Source organism: Micropterus dolomieu, linkage group LG09 (assembly GCF_021292245.1).
Source record: "Micropterus dolomieu isolate WLL.071019.BEF.003 ecotype Adirondacks linkage group LG09, ASM2129224v1, whole genome shotgun sequence".
Lineage (NCBI taxonomy): Eukaryota > Metazoa > Chordata > Actinopteri > Centrarchiformes > Centrarchidae > Micropterus > Micropterus dolomieu.
The window spans coordinates 26,408,711-26,431,894 of record NC_060158.1 but is presented as its reverse complement, the minus strand read 5'-3'; the positions used below and the strand labels follow the sequence as shown (position 1 = coordinate 26,431,894).

Sequence of the window (23,184 nt, the reverse complement as noted above, 5' to 3'; positions counted from 1 at the left end):
GAAACAGATTCATCCGATTTTAGTTTCTCTTACAACTAACAATTATATTCGTTATTGATTAAATTAAAAGTATTTTTTTGATTCATCTTTTTTTTATGTCAGAGAAATAGTGAAAAAATGCCAAACTGAAGGATCATGTTTAACTTTTATTTGATTTAGTTTATTATCATGCAAGAAGAAATCCTCACATCTTCCCTTACAAAATGATGATTCAATGATTAACTTTTTTCCATTCATTTGATCATCTAATTTTTATTGCTGTAGTTATGATCCACATTTTCTATTCCTGGTCGTTGCACCTTTACCCTTGTTATTTTATTATTATTATATTTATTTCATTGCAGCCCTACTTAAAACTATATTAGGCAAGGCATGATTATTTGTACAGCACATTTCAACAACAAGGAAAATCAAAGTGATTTACATGAAGCATAAAAGCAACATAGGGAAATAACATTTAAATACAATTTTTAAAAAGAGCCAAATAGAAAATAAAAACAGGTTAATTTAGCCAGTATACATATTTGTTCACTCAAAACAGTTTCTTGGAATTTTCACCATATTTGTTTTGTAACATTTCTATAATGGGTGACGAATAATCAGGCTTTTCACCTTCCATTATTTCGATTTTTTGATTTTCCATCTCTCACACCAGTCAAACCCGATCCTCTATATCATAATCTTTCTTTCCTCTTATTCACAATTGTCACCGTGAATCCAGATTGTTTGCACTACATTCTTGGTAAAAGCAGTCAAAAAAGCTGAGAAACATGTCCTTCAAATTCTACTGCAAACTCATAACTCTACTTCACCCTGTCAAAACAGCGGAGAAAAAACGTTCAGCCCTTCTTGGCCGTGCCTGGATGCACCGTGACCAAGACAGTGTAGAACTATACTACAGATTCTACTCGGCCCTATTAAGACGTAATATGACTACTTATGACATCCATCCATTGTCGATCGCTTATCCTGCGTACAGGGGGGCTGGAGCCAATCCCAGCTGACATCGGGCGAAAGACAGGGTACCCCCTGGACAGGTCGCCAGAACCCACACAGACACGGGGAGAACATGCAAACTCCACACAGAAAGGCCGGGGCAACCGGGGTTTGAACCCACAACCGTCTTGCTGTGAGAAAACAGTGCTAACCACTGCATAACCGTGCCACCAGAGGGGAAACCAGTTACATTTAAAATGCATGGAATATCAGATTTTCTTTTTCACGTTACAACGTATATATAATTATCTAATACGTTTCCTCAAATCTACCACAAATCTTCTGTTTAAATGCCCCCCCCCCCCAAAAAAGCTGTTTTGACTTTCCTAGTGAAAGAAGCATTTTCATGTGCAACATGGCTTACCACAGTGCTGTGTTGCATGTGACAGAGTTGCTCTAAAACCTGAACTTATACTCAGACATGTCACTTCAGAAGTTCATGTGGCGTAAGTGTTAAAAACTGAGAAAACCTAACCCTACAGAACCCTTCTCTTGTGGTGGCTCTAGCGCACTACAAACATTCTTAAACACTGCTGTGTTGTCTTTCCGACAGATATTCCCACGTGACTTTCTTTCTTCTTCACTTCCCCTCTTCTCCTGTGTCTTGTTTCTCACTTTAGACATTCTTGACTCTTAAGCTCACTTGAGGCTTCCTGTCGCAGCTCTCTTTAGCAAATACCCAGTCTGTCATACCTTCATACACCACTCTGTGTGTGTGTGTGTGTGTGTGTGTGTGTGTGTGATGGACTGAGGTAGTTTTGATCATCGGCGCAGATGATACATCCGTCATCTGTTTGTCTTCTTCTTGCTCCAAGGTGTTTTGCATCACATGGCGGCATATATTGACACACTTTCATATTGTCAATTTCCTGTACATCAGAGTCCTCCATCCGGAGTTTGGATCATGGGAACTTCATAAACAGATCTGCATTTCCTTTACCTTAAACCAACATGGTCTCAAGTGAATTTCTGTGAAGGTTCAGCTGTATATGATAGAACGAATAGTGCTTTTCTTGTTTAGTTTTGGCCTGGCAGAGGTTTGTTTGTTTCTTATGTTCTATTTATTCACATCCCATTTTTTCTTACATGCTCACAAGTTCTGAGACATAGACTCCAGATATGGGTATAAATATGAGTATTATGTACAATGCCCAGGATTAAATAGTAAGCTATTTTTACTTTATGTTAAATAAAAGTCTTTAATGTTTTATTTTACAGGCCTTAGTTTCCTAGAAAGTAACTGCTATCTAACGCTACTTTCTCAACAGGGTTACTACAAAAGAATATGTAATTTAGTTCATAATTATAGGAGACACTGTTCACTTGGTGTATCATACATGTCTGTATCTGTATATATGAGAGAGAGAGAGAGAGAGAGAGAGATCACATCTTTCATAATCTCACCTTCGTCATTTATTCCCTGTTATTTTGTGGCCGATGTCCGTTTATCTCATCACAGCCTGATAATGGAGTAGTATTTTTTTATCATATGTTTTGGTCATACCTTAACTCATAACACATTGGGATTTTTGGCTGCATTATGATAAAATCTTCCGTCTGTTCTATTTACGGAGATCTACGGAATTCTATTTCATTATATTGTGTTCTGTTTTGTGTTTTCGTCCTTTGGTACGTTGTTGCTGCAACAGTTCAATTTCCTCAGGGCGATCATGAATGTTTCATTTTGTCTCATTTCATCCTCCTCTCTCTTTTTCCCTCCAAGTATCTGCTGCATTCTTTTACTCTCCTACGGACTGAGCAGTAGTGGTACAGTGCTTCTGCATCACAGCCGGCACCTGCTGTGCTCTCAGATCATCACACGATGCTGGGGTTTTGCCTGACAAAGCAAGGAGTTTGGGCTGGAAGACTCAATGATCCTAAGGGGAAAATATTTTCAGAGCTAAATATTAATGGACTACAGCAAAGCGAAAAGCATTTACTTGTAAAACTGTAGCATATAAACAAGCTCAAACAACAATTACAAGAAAGGCTTTGTTGTCCATCCAAGATGTTGAAATGGAACTAGCTAAATAGGGAGCACCAGAGCTTATTAAGACAGAGACTATTTGTATGTCATGAAATATTTAACCTTAAATGAGCACTGATTTTTACACATGAAGATCAGTTTACTTGTCATGTTACTGCTACTTTGCCTGTGAAAACAGTTGTATAATGATGATGATGATGATGTCATAGTGATGTCATCATGGTGATCTCAACTTGGGCTTGAGACTACTTATAAACTGGTAGTTTAAGAGACAGGTGTTTAGCAGGAATAGAGGGTCAAATAAGACAAGTGTTTTTGGAGCTTGACACATACTCGTTACCCAAAATCAGTATATCTTGGCCTCTGTTGCACCAATTTTGACCCTGGTTGTTTGGTGTATCTCATGAGTCCCCAAACTTAACTGGAGTGCAATACAGAATTCATGGAGTTCATTATAACATTGAGTAATAAACAATGTGAGACAATGATACAAGTACAATACAAAAACGTGGCCAATAACAACAATTGAGGCAAAAAAAATCTGATAACAACACAGCAGCACAAACAAACCTTTTATGTTTTTCAGATGAAAAATTAATGTCATTGCTGTCTGTAATGGAGTTGCAATTTTGAAACCCCCTGAAATATACAGTTTCTTTGTCATTCTTGTATTTCAAATTCCTTGTATTAGCTGACAGGCATTGGCCTTACCGCATTATCAGAAAGACGTGTGAGGATGTCCAGCAAGCTATTGAAATTACAATCTTGCACTGTATATTTAGCTTATAAATGAATAATTTTCTTAACTTTTCTTTACAAACTCACAGGAAATGTGGAAGGGCGGTCACTATCTATATTGGCGTTTGATTTGAAATTTTATCGCGAAAAACCAAAAATGTATTGATGATGGAAATGGATTGTATTGCACATTTCAGACAGCCCCTAACTCCGCCTACAGTGACAGGCGCGTTGGACAAACATTTATTTTGTAGCGCTGCAAACTGCCTCGTCGTCTTTGGTGATTTTCAGGGGATCAAAACTGTGAGACATCTGCCTAAATTAGCTCTCCGACCCCATCCCAAAACTATGGAAGAAATTGAGGTTTCACCCCGTTTCCATACAAGACAAGTCGAGGCGAAGCTGTTGCTGCAGCTGCACTTTTCGCTATCTTCCGTGTGTGACTGCAGTGAGCAGTCGATATTGACTAGCAGCTGCGTACAGAGTGCTCATCCTCCACGACCCAGCTGTATTCTAACGTTAACATAGAACCTCATTAGCTAGGCTCCTTGCTTGCTAATAACTTATTTGAAGGTGGCTCTCAGAGATTGTCTCAGGTGACAGTGTTAGTCTTGGACAAATGTGTGCATTAGTGTTCATGATACTAACCATTCCACTCTGGACTGATTCAGCGCATGATCATGTTTTGATTCAGATCATATATACATGAAGAGGAGGGGCTGTCTACAGAGGGGTCTGTTGTCACTAACACTGCCTTATTTATCTGGAGTATTGCGGCAATATGCCGGCTCGCTATATAAAAGGTGCAGAGCCGGGGTCCAATTTGATCCGCCTCTGAGCCGGTACTGCTGCTTGCATTCAGGTGTTGTATGGTCTATTTCTACGCCGCTGCTTCCAGAAAGCTGGATCGCTATGTAAAAGCACACATGGTTGCGGGATTATGCCGCAAACGTATAAATGAGTGAATGCGGCATAATGGCGGATATTTCTTCAGCATTTATTGCGGGATCTCTGTATGTGTTTGTGAGAGAGAGAGGGAGCGAGTGAGAGGAGGGGCTGAGCTAATCTCTGCACTGTGCACAGCTCTACGGTGAAATACGAGTTTACCCATTTCAAATAGTACAAAAATCGAAAATCATTACGTGGCGGTCAGCGTTGATACTGTGGTGGTCCGCCACAAATAAATCACGGTAAACAGAAACACTGAAAACTCATCTGCTATTGCACATTAACAGATGTTCGAATATATATCAAATAAATTCAGTATATCGCCCAGCCCTACTTCATTTTGTCATTGAGGTGCAGAGAGCTGCAGATCTCATCATGTGACATTTAACCCTGAAATGACAAATGCAACATTTGAAAAACATGATGCCAGCTCGTGCAAAGTGAGCGCTGGGTTGAAAGGAACAAAATTGGGTTATCATTTAAAAACATAATGAAGTACAGAGCGATTTGCCGTTAATGGGACCAAGTGAACAGATACATATGAAAGGAAATCAAATTAACTTAATGGTTCCCAAGTAATTGCTCCTTCTCTGGGAAATGCTCAATAATGTCTAGAACAACATTGGATGTGATGCAGGCCGAAATCCATTTGTGTATTTATATTTGTAGCAGGTACAACTGCTTGCATTGTCTCTGTGTCTGTTGTACTCATTACATTTGCTATTTCATGTCATTTAATAAGAGCCCAGGGAGAAAAACACCTCATGATTGTTTCTGAAAACAATTTACAAACGACAGATTGTCCTGATACCAGAAAGCATATTTATCCCCAATATGTAAAAAACATCCCCGAGGCTCATGTTTATCTCGCTCCGTGCATTATGTTACTGCTGCTTTTCCAGCAGAATGAGAGTACAAAGTAGTTTCACTTGAGTCAGATGTGAGAGGCGTGAAGAAAGCCTGATAGAGTAAACACTTCCTTGTTCTCCTTTCATGCTCATTTGTACATACTCCAGCTTTACAAAACCACCTTTTTTTCCAAATCGTTTCCTTTTGAATGAAGCCAAGAAACTGGTCAGTAGCTTCAGTAGAACCAGCGTGGGGGGTGGGGGTCTCATTATCCCCTGGGAAACTTTGTGCTAATGCTCTTTTTCATCACTCTCCAAGTGATCAAAAGCTACTCTCCACCAAGCACACTTGTTTCTTCTCTGTTGTGTCTCGTGTTCACTTTACAAATACAAAAAGAGCTCTCTCTACATAGGGTGGACACAAACAACACAGGCACACACACACACAAACACACACACACACACGCACACGTGTTGACTAGCTTTTTCAGTTAGCACCCAGAGATGAAAGAGGCCGAGGCAGAAGGAGAGCTTGGCTGATAAGGCAGATGAAAGCTATGGAAGAACAGACGAAACGAAGGAATAAACTGCTCTTGAAGGAAAATGTTAAGATCAGTAATGTGCCGCCATGCAGTGATTAAGAGGACCCAGGGGTGGTCGGGGTGGTGGGAGGCCAAGGGGTTAGTTTTGTAGGAGCCAGGATCAAGGCCCGACTGACAGCTCCCCAATTCCCCCTCACCCCAACTCATTTCCTCAGTGGTTGGGCACTCCTGGCTCTCTCTCTCCCCTCCCCATGATATGCACTTGCAGACACACTCTACTACACAGGGAGCTGATTGTCATTATCATCCACGATCACTCTGCGGGGTTTCAAGGGTCCTTTCTACCCGTCTCCATGCTCCAGTGTCTTGAGTGAAGCCATCTGCTCATGGCTCCTCCGGCTCTGTAGCTGCCTGGTGCTTCTCTGATGCTGTTGAGCTCTTACTGGAAGAAAGGGAAAATGGGGCGACATCCTGTCGCTGCAACTCACACATGTTCAGGTGGTTTGATAGCTGGGACCAGGCCTGGAATTGCCTCGTTTTAGGGGCAAGGCCACTTGTTGTGTTATGAATTGCTTGAGCGTAAAAAGGCCAAATGCCAGGGCAGCAGAGCCATGAAATAAAACAATGATATTACACCGAAATGATGAATTTAACTTGAGCGTTAAGAATGATTTGAAAAATGTGTTTTCAATATTCATAACCATTCATCAGGGACTAAACGGTGCTACTAAATGGTGCGCAATATTCATGTTTTTTTTTGTTAGTTAGGTTTCATTTGACTGGCCAAGATAACTTACCTAACAGTTTTTGAGCAATTTACAACAATTGGACATGGTCTTACACTACAGCAGCAGTTTTACACTACAGTGGCATTAAGGCCAAAGTGAGGGCCATGGCCCCCATAATTTTCCTGCTATGGCTGGGACAACAAGATGTGATGGCTCAGGTAGGTATGGATAAAGGAGGTCAAATCTAGAATCTTCAATGGATCAGTAATTAAGATCAAGAGTAAGTTGATGGTTATTTCCCCTAAATCACAAAAAAAAAAACAGTTTTTGTAAACTTATCCTTTGCGGTATTTGGTAGTTTCTGTAGTTTCTGGTTTTGAATAGTTTTTGAGACATTTTAAGTTTATCTTGTCCTCACACCGCAATACAAGTCAAATGGCATTCTGTTTCCTCCGCTCAAAGCATTGAAAAGGTTCATTAGATAAATAAAATTAATATTTTTCTAGAAACAATGTCCCGATTAACCAAGATAATCCACAGACCTCAGTTTTTATAGTTTTTATTGAAACAATTTCTTCCAGGATCCCTCTGGACAGTTAATCCAGCCCTGGCATTATCAACAGGACATCCATACGCTACAAAAGCCTTCTGCACGCCGTTCTTGTAATTACCACTATATGGCTAATGTGTTTCTCCCATTCGCTAGCTTGATATATTGTTAACACTCCATGAGGCGTAAGAGGCAATCTGATCCCCCGTTAAGAGGTTGGATGTTTAATGGGAGGTCACTCTCTCTGTTCTGCCCACCCACACAGACAACCTGAGCAATGGAAGATATATTTTCTTACACTACCTGCAAAGGGCTAGGTGTCGGCAAGATGCCCACTACCTCACCTTGAAAGCACACAGCGTCTCCGAATACACACAAATACACATTAGGGTTAGCTCTGATAAAACTGTGTAGTGCCAGTGTGGGACTATTTTAACAGGGGTTTTTTTTGTCATTCTTTTTGTCTTAATGTAAGAAATGTTCTACCTTTAAAAAGTCTTACTGCCAGCTGCCAACTGTGCTTCAGTAGGGAGTGTAACTGTCCCATGAAGGTCCAAAAACACCTTAAAAACCAAAAACATTGTCATTTAGATGCTTGAACCGTATAGCCCAGTCACTTACAAACACATAATGACTCACCCTGGAACCAAAGGTTATGTGGTTTGACTTGGCGAACGTGTCCTGATTGAGGATCAGTTTAAGGTTACACTTTATTTCCTTCCGTTGGCCCACCTTGTTATTCGGGTGTATCCTACGTTAAAAAAGGGCAGATGCCAAGTGGTGCTAAATGAAGAACAAACTGATGTGTTTGCTCTGCGGCCCAGCCTGGATGCTGCTCCTTGGAAAATATTGGCAGCTGTTTGAGAGTGTGAATGTGAAATGAGGATGGACTGTCACGGGTGAGGGGGTGGGGGGGGGCCTCAGAGGTCCAGCCCAAGTGATGGATAGAGAGCTTTAAAATATTATCTGAACAGAGGCTTAAGTGTCATAATGGATATTACCACGTCATAAACTTTCATTCCTTGCTCAATGCGCCGAACACAGACGCTCTGCGCATGCTTGCACATATTCTCATGTGGATGGGCGCTGCATGCCCATACACACACTTGCACACACAGACTGTCATAAAAGCAGACATACACTCACAGAGGCTCTAGTTAACCTCTACAGAGTCCCACTTGCTCTCTAACTCAGCCCAGATGGCCATGTGGGCTGTGGGCACTGGCCTCTGTATTGGCTTCAATTAATATGCTGCACAAATTCCCAGCCCTTGTAATTCTTTACCTTGCTCTACAGTTTTTTTAACTCCTCCCCAGTGACTCGACAGGCCTGCATATCAGATCTGAACTTCTGTATAAGCACAGCTAAGCACCTAATTATCAGCTTATACTGCCCCGTGAAGGAGGTTATCGTCCGTCGTCAGGGCAGGCGGCGCAGTATGTCGGGGGGCAGGGCTGACATTGGTGGTTTCTGAGGGCCCCTGTGAAGGTGTCAAGGCTGGCCAACTGACCACACGAGTGCAAGTCGAGCCGGCCCCTGGCTGTGGAAATTATAGGCTCTGCCATAGAGCCTATGTCTCAGACACACTGGTCTCGCCTCTCTGCCCTTGCTTGTTTTTGATACAATATGTCATGAGCCGCTGTCCATGCCGGGCTGAGTTATACTATATATACTACTGAAGGGCTGCAATCTTTGAAGCACCAAAAATTGTTTACAAAGCTGTCTGGAAGGGAACAAGAGAGTCAAAAATATTGAGTAATTTAGCTGGAACGAGTGTGCGATAAATCCGATTAACGTGTTACTTCATTTGAAACATTTACACATAGTGACATTTACAAATTTACACACTAAATACTGGCAAGGTAAACCATATTTGTGGTCCCGTTAAATATGTGTGCTGCACTGTTTCCCCAAACCACTAAAAGCTGAATAGTAAGTGCCGTGGACAAGTGGACCAGTGGACTTACACGCTCTTTACTGATGCCCTGGTGATCAGGGGTGGTTGTTGAGTACACAATATCCATACTCAAGGATGTATCAAGTAATTGCCAAAGAGCTCTGCTAGAAGTTGAAGTGAAGTATTATTTCAAATGATGAATAAATAAAACGGAAGTACACAAATAACAGTTATAATCTATAGCCTTTGTCTGCATCAGGGCAACCATTAGCCTAATCATTTTAATGATATTATGATATGATATGGACTCACTGCTTAGCTAACGCTAACATTGGCTAGTCAACGTTAGAATGGTCAGCCAAAGTTGCTACAGCATTAGGGAACTCTGCTAGGCTACATTCTCAATGCCAACTGAGTGATCACGATTATGTTAACTTATCTTATTATTTTTGTCGTTAATTGAATTAGAGGACAGAGGGGGAGGATGGGATTTGTAATAATGTTGGCCCACCTGGTTAACGCCAGAGTGCCAGTTGAGTGCTGCCTAGAGACAGAGAGAATGCATCATGAGGTTATTAAAGTACACACAGCACTCATGTAAACCAACATAATGGGATGTGTTGCTTTTTATGAAAAGATACCAAAGGGATCAGATAGCCTCATGTTTTTATTTTTCTTCTGAACGTGATTCAGATAATAATTTTCCTGTGAAGGATTCATTGAGACTGCATGGGTTTGTACGGGCAAACGTCTTGTTTTCTGTCTTCGTCTCGCCAAATCATGAACTGAAAACAATATTTCCCTGAAATGTTTATATATTGGATGCAAAATATTAATACTATAGCCTACTTTCTATTAGTGTAATGGTGTATTAATAGTGAAATTAGCTGCTAAGGTTCTGCAGTGCATGTGTCACAGATTTACCAGTATATGACGCCACCATTGGTTCGTCTGGATGAATTCATGGAGACAGTATGTTTGTGGCATCCGTGTAGAATAGTTTTTATGTGAAAAGGTTTAAAATAGATTCATTTCCAAATTAGCTACACAGCTGTGAAGAAGTGTCATTCAAAATGTCATTTATCAAAGATAAAGAAGCCAACTGCTAGATATGTTAGCAGCTGTGTGATTAGATGTGTTTACAACACAGTGGTGTACAGATGGGCTAATAGTTGGACAAAAATGTTTGAATTTTCCCCCACAAAACTCTATTAGTGGTAAAATGATGTGCTCCGTGTCAGACACAGCAGAGGGATGAACCTGTTTCCTCAGCTGTGTTGAGACAAATGTTTGGAAGCCTTTCTGCTGAGCCACAGCAGCAGCAGACGCTGTATCACATTCTGATGAAATATTGTGTTATCTGGCAGTTATTACATCAGTTGCTACAATCCGGTTAGAGTGGATTTGATATTTTCCAGTTGTGGAAATTGCATTAGGTCATTGAGCCATCAGACCTACGACAGCAGGGCGTTATTATTTGGCTGTCCCTGAGTGGATCCTGTCCACATGGGTCCTGTCCTGACCATTTTTCATTCAGGGAATGCTGTCCTGAAAACACGAGGGGACTGTTTTCCCCAGTTGCTAGACAGATTTTACGTGGCGCTGCTGTTGTGCGAGAATACCTTTTTATGTCAAAGAGAGGTGTTTTACCTTGGTGAAATCTCTACATTTTCCTCTAATGTCAAAAGAAGAAAAAGCAAGCAATAAATGGCGCTCTTTCTCAGTTCCATTCAGTCAGGTTTTGCTGATACCACATAGTCTGGTATGGCCCGTAGCTTATGGTGTCTAATGTTAGATAATAATAGCAAATTGTAGATGGATATTGCTGTGTGTTACTTGATTTCTCTTCTCTGCTAGGCTATTATTGTGCCGCACTTACCATATTCCATAAAAAGGCTGGGGTTATTCATCGCCGTGCGCCCTGTCAAGCTGCAGCTGAAAAACCTCGCCTACCCGTATGGTCATCTGAAGTTTGGGAGTGTTTTAGACAGAGACTCAACAATGTGGTGCTCTGTATGCTCTGCAAATTAGAAATGGCTTATCACATCAGTGCAACTGCTGCACACCAACACTTGCGAAGCGATATCATCCGCTTTGTCATACCGGCAGCAAGACAGCAAAGCAGATCCTGTTGACTTTTTGTCCCCACACAAGCGTGATATATTAGGATTATCAGCACAAGGAAGGTGTTTCTGCTAGAAGTAGTCACTTTAATTTGATTTCCTCCCCATGTTAAAACATTATTTCTGCACTGTTGCTGTTATGGAAACATGTGTCACCTAACATTTGGCCGTTTACAATAGCCAGTGATTATATTACTGTGCATTACTCCAGAGATGAAATAAATTCATGTCATAACCATTTTAAGTTTTAAGTATTTAAATAAAAATACAGATTCTCCAGTTCAGGAAAGGGTTGACGTACAGTGATTGCATTAATCTGTGTCACAGAAATTGTTCTAAATATGAGGTCCAGTATTTTTCTGATCCGGCATCTGACAAATGCCGGATGTATGTCTGTTATTATTATTATTATTATTATTATATATAACACAGCACTGATTTAAAAAAAACGGCAGTTAGTTATCATTATTCTGACGTGCTTTATGTGTTTCTTTTTCAGGATGATGACTGAATAAAATATTGAAATGTTAATGAGACAAGTTTTTGATATTTGTTTTGGATAAATGAATTGCCATTTTAATTGACTACAGTTATTTATTTTTTTTAAATAATCGCTGGTGCAGCCCTGTTCCAAAAGAGTCTCTTCTTTTCAGCAAATGTAACATAGTCTCGTTAAGTGCTTAACAAGACTAAAATAACTCTATATGCTCACGCAGCAGCTTGATTGAGCGACATTTGTTCCTAATTTAGCTCAACAGTTACAGATGTTTTAGCTTTTTAAAAATACGAGGTGTATCAATATTCAGTCAAAGGGTAAATTTACTTGTCGCTTCTCATTTTCTACTACTCTTTCTTTCCTTCTTTCTACCACCGTCCCTTTGTTTCCTTACAAAAATGGAGGTTTCTCTAAATAACTGCAGCCATTTGCCTGCGTGCTGGAATTAAGCAGCTCACAAAAGTCTAGCAACACACTGGAGAGCAATTTCGTCTGCATCTTGGACATTTGGGTAATATTTCTTTATCATAATAAAGGACAGCACTCTCACAACTAAGCCTCTTATTACGAGAGCTCATTTAAATGTATATGGTGCTGAAGGAAGTGCCGCTTATAATGTGATGTAAAGCCTCTTGTTACCGAATACCACTTTGTATTTCCATGTCTGACAGTTCTTACATGTGCGGCTGAATGGTGTAACCTTGTGCTGCTACTCGGCACAAGTGGGGGGGAATAAAAAGTGAGAGCAGAAGACAGAACGGCTTAGAAAAGGGAGTAAACGATGCCACCGGAAGGAAAGGATCAAGTGTTCCACAGGGCATCTGAATCAAAGCCCTCTCTTCTCTGCTCTGCGGAGTGAGAGGGGAGGTGTGAGCAGTAATTAAGTCGAAGCAAAGACAGTGCGACTCTCTCCGAGGAGCACTGATCTCTTTCAAAAAGGGGCTCTCGTCGCTGTGGTTACAGTGCCCTATTGTGAGTTTAGCATATTGTTTGTGCGTGCAAATGTGAGTATGTGCTTGCATACTTTTGCTGAGTGCTACTGTGGTAACAGCTGCTTTTGGGCTTGTGTATGTAGTTAAACTTTTTGACATTTGGCTCTCAGAATGGAGGCATTTCTGCATATGCTCAGTGCCTTAAAATTAAGCACCAGGTGGTACTCTGCTTCGCCTGCAGAGAAGGCCTAATTAAATGTCCTGGATGCAACAAGGTGATCAAAACACAAACCCTCCTCTATGGTGACTTGATAGCATCACACAGTTCCTTGATACTTTTTAGTAGTACATCCACTGCTGGGTAGGACTGGGTATTGCAGTTTTTTAAAACGACTGCCAATACAGTACCTTAGTTACATACGTAGTTACCATGACTAATCAATGTGGTTAATGTTGGTTGATATTTGGTGGGTTGATATTTGCTCATCACGGATATAGAGATAAAAATGCTAACAATTGGATGGTTCCAGCTTCTTAAATGTGATGATTTCTCTCTTTTCCTTGTCTTAATATTTTATTAAGTTGGGTTTGGGACTAGGGGTGGGAATCACCAGAGGCCCCACGATACAATATTATGACGATACTTATGTCACGATACGATATTATTGCAATTTATAGCAATATTTTATTTTATTTTATTTACTTTTTCCCAACTTCAAATTGTGTCCCCAAAGGAAAACTCTTTTTCTAGTGGACTGAAAAAGCAATTTTAGTAGTACCAAAAAACAAACTTCTCATGTACAATTTACATAATAAAATATCGATACTTCGTGACGTTCGTGTTACGATACGATATTGCCTTGCAAAATATCGCGATACTATGCTGTATCGATTTTTTCGATTTGGGACTGTTAGTTGGACAAATTGAGCATCCAAGATCAATTTGGAAATTGCGAAGGTCCTTTTTTTCAACGTGTTATAGAATAAATGATTCCCTGAGAATATAATGGTCAGGTTCATCAGTTATGAAAGTATTCTGTAGTCCAACATTTGCTCCTCCTTAACCAGCTACAACATTAAAATACTTTTACTTTTGATACAGGACTTGCAGTGGAGCATTTTTTATATTGCTGCTTTTGCTTCGTTAAAGGATCTGAATGCTTCCTCCACCACTGATCACCTTAAAGAACTGTAACTGGTTGGGGTCTAACATAAAAATCACATCAGATTTTTGTAACACTAAAATGCTCTGAGAGGATCCTCTCAGAAAGTTAAGAGGTTTTAACACTCTTTGGACCTGGTCTGGGAAATAACTTGTGGGAGCACACTGTTTGCATAAACGGGTAGTTTTGCTAGAGTGTATTGTCTGGCCATGAGCCCGGTGGGATAGGGTCGGCAGGGAGGCTGTGCAGTAAGGGCCCTGTCTCAGTAATGGAGGTCAGGGCCCTGCAGCTGCCTGAAGCACCCAAGGGATGAGCTGCAGCATCAGCGGTGTTGGGGCCTGTGGAGCAATGAAGACAGAGGAGGGGAGGGAGCGCTGTCATCTGAACCTCTGCATCTTTTCGCTTGGTATTCTGGGCACGTTCCCTTTCCCTAGTTGATTTTTTTGTGTATACAGTGTGTAAAAATAAATACTAAAATCTTATGAGTGGCTTACTGAGCGTTCTGTTCCTGTGGCTGACCACCCGCGGTGAATACCAGGACTGAGTGCATAATATATTCTGCAACCAACATAAGCCAATAAATACAATCAGTCTTGCCGCAGTAGAGAGTTGTTTCCTCGTTTGTGGTTTCACATGACTGAGTTCAGTCTGCTCGGCGCGTTTCTAAGCATTTATTTTTACCATTTGATTGTATGGAAATCAACATCAAAGCCACCGGGCAGTTGGTTGTCGTGACATCATGCAATCATGCACGTTGTGTAAATCTATGCACGCCATTACCATAACTGCAAATAACATCCAGCAGATGGATGCAAGCTATTTTTGAGGCTTCTGTATTTTTTGTATTAAGTGTTCGGGACCGGATGGGTTTGACTTCAAGTCGAGCCACACCTTCTCTGAAAATTGTCACATTTTTGAAAGACCATTCATTAATATGTAGCTTCTAATTGGCAAGGAAGGCTTTAATTTCCAAGATGAATACATCATCACTAAACAGAGATATAAAGCTTTCAACTAATGCATTTAGGTCAGTCCTGAAATGAATATTTCTCTGTTGCGTGAGACAAAAAAAAAATTGACATAACCAGTTAAATCAGCTTTCCACATGAAGGGGAGAGTGTCTCCTCCAGCGCTCTTGATTAAATTTTAAATGTAACTGTAGTTGAGTGTATCTGTCATTTTCCCTCCTTTCTCTGTCAGTGAGGAGGCCCAGCGCTGTAATGCAGGTGCAGAGGAAAAAACCTCCATCTTCTTAATTAGTGTGATTTGAGCTTCATCGGACAAGGTCTGTTTTTATTCATCAACCGCTATTCATGCGACCCTCTCCTCATGACATCTCCAACAATAGCATTAACTGGCTAAGCGGTTGGAGCGCAGAGCTTCAGATTGCGGGAGATGGAGCCCTGTAATTGATGTCTCTCTGGAGTGTGTGTGTGTGTGTGGGGGGGGGTGATGGAAAGAATAAATGAGAGATGAAAGGAGAGAGCCTGCCCTAATGAAAAGTATCTACTTTGTCCACAGTGGGTGCTTTGTGACTCTCTTCTCCTTCCTAAATAAACAGCTGTCAGAGAATTTATACACCGTCCCCATGCTGACAAAGGCTGAAGTACATCTCTTAGCAAGAACCTTTTCTCTCTGCCGGTATCTATCTATTTTTCTATCTCACTCGCAGGTAGATCATGTAGCCGCCCTTTTAATCTCGCTGTACACGGACAAGTTCGTCTGTGCCGCAGTGTCGGGTCAGGTTAGTCTGATACTTCAGGAACAAAACTGTGGAAACACAGTTTTTTTTTTCTTCTTTTCCTAAACAGGAAACTACTTCAATTTAAAGCACATTAGGTAATCAGTGACCTTTATCAACCTCTAATAGGAACTATAGCAAATTCTTTTCCAATTCTTTGGTGCAACTCATTTAGCTGCGTGGATCAGCAACCCTATCAGGTCAGCTGTGGTGACTTTGTGCTATGGGGCAGTAAAAGTCTATCCATTACCCTCTCAAAGATACTGAAAGATGTTAAAGAGCGTTATCGACCTCGGAGAGTACTGGCCTCGGCCTGACCCGGCTACTGGGATTTTCCCGAATTGCAGTTAGGGAGTGGAACCATAGTGGAGAAGTAATGAAACAATTTCACACAGCAGCATATGCCCTACGGTGCCAATGTTGCCATCCCCTCCCAACCCGAGCGGGAGAAGTGCAGCAATCAGTTAGAGGGAAATTTGATTTTAGATATACAGATAGATGTTCACCTTTTGATGCATTTTGTGTTCATAGTGACTTCTGCCCAGTCTGGTCAATCAGAATATGGTACCAAGAAAGCTGCGATAGGAGGGGAACAGAAAGAAAGCGGGATGTGGATAAGAAATGCAGCTTATAGGAGCAGTAGTTGATCATAATTTAATGGAGACTTATGGCCAGGTTCGTCTCAGGTTGGACAGCCATATAGCCATCACCAGACCAATTACTCTACATTTACTGTCTTGTAAAGGTCACAGGAGCACAGTGGTAGAGGCTATCAGTCATAACATGCTTGGATATCTCCAGTCAAATCCCCATAAGATGAAAAATTATGATAAATGACTGCAGCTCTAGCTCCACCGAGTACATTTTGATCTATCTCTCCTCACATACACAGTCTGTTTACTCAGGCAGGTTATCACAGTTGGCAGTGTCAATAAAATCAACCACCATGTTAGCGGGTGGAAACATATGGGAAAAAGACGAGTTCTACATCACGATGCCGGCTCTACGTGGTGGTGTCTGTCAGCCATCGCCGATGGACGATGGCATTGGCCCAACCCTACTCTGATGTACTAATCTAACATTCGGGACCAGATGCATAAGACTTTGAAGGTTCACAAATAAAACTGTGTGCACGCACAAAGACATATGGATACACGCTAGGGATACACCGAATGTTCGGCCACAGAAATTAATCGGATGAATATAGCAAAAAAAGCACTTTCGGTGTTTGGTCTAATACGTCAAAAGACTGAATAGATTTTACCAAACAATTACATTGACATGTCTGCAGCGTGGAAGCAAGTGTCAGAAAAAGACGCACAAATCGCCATTTGCAGAAACTGAACTGAAACTGAATTGTCTCCTAGCACATCCACCATCTGTGGCTGACTACTTAGAAAAGGCAACAAACGGTCTGAACCGCTTTGAGTGTTTGTGTCACTCGTTTCTGAGAAGGCGATTAAGCTAGCCCCATCGAAATTTGGAGTGCACACATATTTAAGCCTTTATGGTAACTGAAACGGACTAGTGTGAGCTGACAGGCAGTTTAGCGGCTTTATCCTGTCAGTTTCTCTCTTTACAAAGACAAGTGTTGCAGTATGAGAGTCCTACCTGAAGAGAGGCCATTAAAGGTAATGTAATTTACTTTACCGGACCCTCTCGGGCCTCGGACCCACCCACCATAGTCTCTCCCAAATCCTGTGAGAAACTGAGTAAAAAGCACATTTCGACTATTTAATTTATGCAATGGTAAAAAAAAAGGCAAAATAAATGGAAAAACATTTATATGTACTTGTTCAGTGTTCGGCAAATTATTTGGTTTCGGCTTCGGGAAAGAATTTTCATTTCAGGGCATCCCTAATACACGCTCTTTTCGTCAGATTTATAAAACCATGAGTATTGACGGTTTTGTTTTATATAACATAAATAAACAAGGACATACAAGTCAAACATGCATATCAATACTTCTCCACCAGTCTTTAGACCTGTCAGTGAAAAGAAAGGCAAAGAGATGCGCACTTTCACTAATTGCCCATGTTGCATTGGTGAGGTTCTCCTTATGCACAACTATTATTACACAGTATAACTTACAGAACTCGTGTCATTCATTAATTCATCACAAGTACGTACAAACCATCAGTAAGGATCACTCAGTTCAATCATTATCATCAGAAAGATAATTAATGATTTAGTTGATGTCAAACCTTTTTATATTTTGTATGTCAGACATATTGAAAACAGGAAAGAGAAAAAAATAAATAGGTAATAATACATAGGAAAAAAATCCATAATAAATGAGCAAAAGGAACTAAATTAAACAGAATGATGAAAAAAGTCATAAACACATAAGGAAATGATCAGTAATGCATAGTTTATTCATAAATTACTTAACATTTTTATTAACCAAAAGAGCAATTCTGTTTCTGAGTATATGTTGTGTTAGATTATGTTTTTAGAAAATCCACGAATGAACATCTTTTCAAGGTCCTTTTATTGCAAATGTTTATTTTTTCATAAACAGCGTGCTTGTCAGTCTTTTATATTAAAAGCACTGGTCTTGGACACGTAAAGTAAAGGTTCTCATTATCCACTATTTTGTAAAGAAAATATTTTATATAGTTTATAGCACTCATATGCAAATAGTCTTTACAATAATGGATAAAATGAAACTTTAACTAGCTGTCTAGTGACCTAATTAAACAATGTTTTAGTACATTATTCCATCTCTCACATACATTGTATTTACTGCTCACAGTCATTATGATCTCAAAAGCGATGGGTATGCATGTTGTATGTCGGACGTACTCTTGAGATGCATGATCTCACAGCACTTTCTATTTTAATATTTAGATAGATATATATTAGATAGATATATATTAGGTAGATATTTCAGTAGTTAAAGGTACCCTGTTATGAGTGAGTCTCCGTTTTTTGTTGGTGTCACCTGTGGGAACACACAGGCTGCTTGATTCACAGCACCGGACAGTCGGTGGTGATAATGTAACAAGGTGCTAATAAAGGCATCGGTTTGTTAGACCTTGAGGATACATTTGGTGTAACACCTAATGTAAACATGACTTTTGTTTGTTCAAAAGTAAACTGCACAGAGCACCTTTAATGTGGCTGAGACATGGTTTTCGTGCGCATGTTCTTGTTGGTTTAATGATGATCTCAATGCAGTTTCAGACTGGGAAGAATAAAAATCACTGAATACTTTATGGCATGATAGACGTCCAAATATTGGCTCTCTGGGACTTTGGTCTGAATGCTGCATATTGCTTTCGGTATTGTCAATCAAAAACCTATATTGGCTGAACTCTACAGTCTACCATGAGTGTTGTTCCTCTTCTGCTCCTTGGCAAGGCATCTGAAAATGCAGTTGCTGTTATTAATGGTCTGTGAAGACGTGGTGTATGGGTTATTCTGCTGCTGCCTCACTGTTGATGAGCTATACAGCTGCCCCCCCCCCCCACCCCAAGTAAACTTGTCAGGTCTGATGCATTGCCTGCACGCGCTCAAATGCAAATCACGCAGCAGCGGAGCTTTATCTCAAACCAAACAAGAGAAGCGGCAGAACATCCTGGATCCTCAGTCCCAACAGGGCTGCTGTATCTGAGAGGCTCTGATTAAAGTGCCTGCAGAGCGCTGCTGCTGGTAACACAATGTTAGGTGGTGTGCCTGTATGCCTTTTCTTTAATGCAATGCGAAATTAGCTTAGCAGATAGAGCTGCTTTATGAGCAAAGGATGAGACTTTTGGTCAGGTTTCACCCAGTCAAGTTCAAGTCAAGAGAAGATTAGTGACAAGAATGGCACTCTATGTCAAAAGGAAAGATCTGCATTTAACAGGCGTGGTACTCCTGGAGTTTTCCCCTGAGACATGAGGAAAAAAGAGCAGCAAAGGACGTGATAATGAGAGAGGAAGTCCAAGAATATGTTTTTAATCGGAGTTTCAATAGCATTTACAGTTCATGTTCTCCAAATGAGCAGCGAAAGGCAATCTTTCAGACTGGCAGCCATCCATACCAGCTGGGATTTATATCTGTGAGAATCAGTCGCCATTCTGCCCTGCACTATGTAATCACTGTAATAAGATTGAGTGTCCTTGTTAAATGTGTATATACAGATGATTTAAGCCCATCTGAGAACTGCACTGGATCAGTGTGATCAATAGAAACCCAACCTCAGCCCAGACTTCTTTGATTTCCTCTCGGTGTTTTATAATGTAGAGTTTTGGGTGACCAAGAAAAAAAAATCTTGTTTTCCCCAAATCCTCCTGTCACACATCTGTGATTTGTTTTCATTATTTCCGCCCCTCTTTGGCTTTGCTCTTTCTCTCTCCTTGTCTTTGAGGGCTCTTCACCCAGCCCACTGTTTCTGTCTCGCCCCTCTAATTTATTTCTCCCTCTCCAAGATAAATGCTATGTAAGAGGCTAGTGTTTTCCTCCCTCTCCATCACAATGTATTTATGATGTGCCTGCTGTGCGTGTTGTTATTCAGGGTTGTGGTATTCACTGTAGAAGTGGGCTACGCTGGACAGCAGTACCCCGGGTCCATCACAAGCACTTCAGGCTGGTCTAAACCTTCTCCCATTAATCTCCCCCCAGGGCCTCTTCTAGCTGCCTCACAGCCACTTTGTGCAGCAGACTTATGCTCTTCCTGCTACTTCCTGACTTTGATCTTACACAACCACTGCTAATAGGATTCAATTAACTCCTTCTGTGGCTCTAGAAGGTATCAGACTCCTGACTGGCTTTGAAAAGGCATCTCTTAAAGGGTTGATGCACCCAAAAAACAAAAGCAAAACCCATTTTCTCACTTACTTCCTGTGGTGTCTACATGTTTTGGCACCACAATACAATGGATGTCTCTAACCTCTAACAGTATTAAATGACATTACAAATGTTCCCAGGAAAAGTTTTCAGTGGAACTACTTTCTGCCGAAGCCCAGTCCCTAAGAAAACAAACCAAATTAAATTCCTAATAAGCGGACTTCTCGGAATCTCTGTGAACACAACCACGCGACCATGGCTCACTTGTTTTTAGGGTCCGTCTTGTTGCCTTAATAATCTACGGCGCATACTGTGTGGATTCTGGCTTGTTACATGTCATACCCCCTGTCCTCTCCTCATGTTTTGAGTCTGTCTCAACTTAACTTAACTATCATAAAAATGCGGAATGGCCAAAATGTAATTAAAAAGGACAATACCTTTGGACAATTTTTTGTAATTTGGATGTACTGACCCATTAATAGCTTAAAGCCACGTACAAACTGGCCTTTTAAGCATTTGCTGAAATCTATTTTGCTACTTTTGCTTCAGAGTAGTTTTAGCTAAGTCTACTGCAAGGTAGGGTAAAGCTGCTTCAACAACACACTGTAGTTTATTTTGACTCGGTCCCACATACACCGTCCTGCTGCCCCAAATCTGTATTTTTTTCCACCTGACCAGCTGTTGTTGCCTCTGAAGAGGCTTCAGTAAGAAAGAATGCACTTGAGATTATTGATAATAAGGACAAATACAGAATAGAAGTTATAGAAGTGACCTGTTTAATTTAAAAAAAGAAAAAGTGCTTATAGTGGGTTTCCTCTCAGAATTTCTGACATATCGTGTGGGAGCCTCTGAAACAGCATAGACGACTGAAAGCCGTAATGAGATCCTTAGCTGCCTCTTGCAGGCTTTGCCGGCTGTTGAGTAAAATCCCCCCACACCACACAGAGGATTTCTCTGATCAGTGGTATCATATAAAATTTGTGATAAGAAAAACATTTTATGGCTTGCTTATGTGGAATCTGATGACAGATTTCGGATCAGAGCTTTAAAGGGGGGATGTGAACCTCTGGCATTTTAACTGGGTTAAACCGGACACAGTAACCATAGGAAGGTACAAGTTAGCTGTCTGCTGAGGAACAGAGAAAGCCTCACTGTAACTTTAAACTGTAAATAACTTTTCTGCGCCAGGAAGAAAAAAAGAGCTGAGAATGTGTTGAAGCTAAGACAGGAGGACAAGCCAAACACAGATAACACATTCGAGGCATGCTGTCTAACGACAAGCTCTGGTCTTGTTTGGCAAATTATGTCTCCTACCTTTCAAACGGGAACCTGCCCCGTTCTTGCACCTTTTATTTATTTCTCCCTCTTTGTTCTCTTCCTGAGAAACTTGTCAGCTGTGACAGAGGCTCAGTAAAGTTATCTCGGGCGCTGCCGGCCACGTCTCCAGGTGTTATTGCTGCCCTGCGTGGCGGCGCATTTCTCGGGGACTGTGCCGAACGCCGCTGCTCTATTGCCTCTGATAAGCAATTAAGCATTCTCAAAGCTGAACCTCTCTCACATTCAAGTTATTATTATGTGGAAATCTGAGCAATCTTAGTCCCATGTTGGCCAGATTCCCCGTTGTTGTGATGAACACTAATAATTCTTTCCCACAGTCGTTACCGCTTTAGCCTGTGTGACACTGACAGATTCATTTTAATTTTATTCATTTTTAAGTAAACATCAAAACAGCAAACAACATCAGCTAACCACACACACACTTTTTGCGTACACATTCGAAGAAATGCGCGCGCACGCACGCACACACACACACACACACACACACATATCAGTGAGAATTCAGCAGAATGCATGTGGCTTTTCTAATTACATGGGCTTGCCCTCCTGCTGCCAGAGAAGCTCATTTGGGCACTGAGAGGAACGTGTGCGCTAAAAGCAAAGGAGGCTGGGAAGGATGAGTCTTAATGAGGGGAATCAGTGGAACGTGTCTGATGGTGACATTTCTTCCTGGAACTGGAGGGCTCTCGATGAAAGGCAGGCCTTCACCGCGGGGCCTGCTCCACCGCTCAGCCCTCTCATCCTCAGCTAACCGGGCACGGCGCAGCACAACAAGCAGCCCTCACACAGGAGGCAATTAAAAACTCTGATCTGCTTACACACCCGGAAACACTTGGGTGGCCGCAGGCGGAGGGGAAGCGGGCCGGGGCGGTGGGGACGTTCACTGGAGGTGGGGTGGTGATATTTGTTTGTCAGCAGGAAAGGCGAAAACAGGGGTCCAAAATTAGCAGTCTTAGCGGGTTAACTGCAACATACTAAATATCTTCAGACTCAAAACGTATACATTAATAAAGAAAACAGATGGAGCTTCTAAACAAAACACAAAAAGCAACATTTGGGGAGTAGGCCGAGCGGGATACCGTTAAGTAGACGCTGGCACTGAGTCAGAGTAGCTCTTTAACAACAGCAGCACTGCTGCCAAGCCGTAATAGGATCTGTTAGTGAAGAGGGTCCTGGGACTGCAGGGGGCTCAGGGTGTTTGGACTTAAACAGGAGTTAGTTTGGGGTTTGACTGTATAAGCTGCAAAAGCATTGACACTAGTGCTAAAACTATAGGACAAATGTCCTAAAGGAAAACTACAAACTTGTATTTTATGTGTGTTGCTCCCTCAATCGGATCCATCAACTGGGATGTCACTGTACACATGAAAGGTTTGCACTGTTTGGA

The 23,184-nt window shown here is 41.2% G+C and overlaps 1 protein-coding gene across 1 annotated transcript in view; it reads left to right on the top strand.

The window, feature by feature from the left end:
• ptprua (protein tyrosine phosphatase receptor type Ua) overlaps positions 1–23,184 on the top strand; it is a 203,244-nt gene that overhangs the window by 32,198 nt on the left and 147,862 nt on the right. The gene's annotated exons all lie outside the window — the stretch shown is intronic.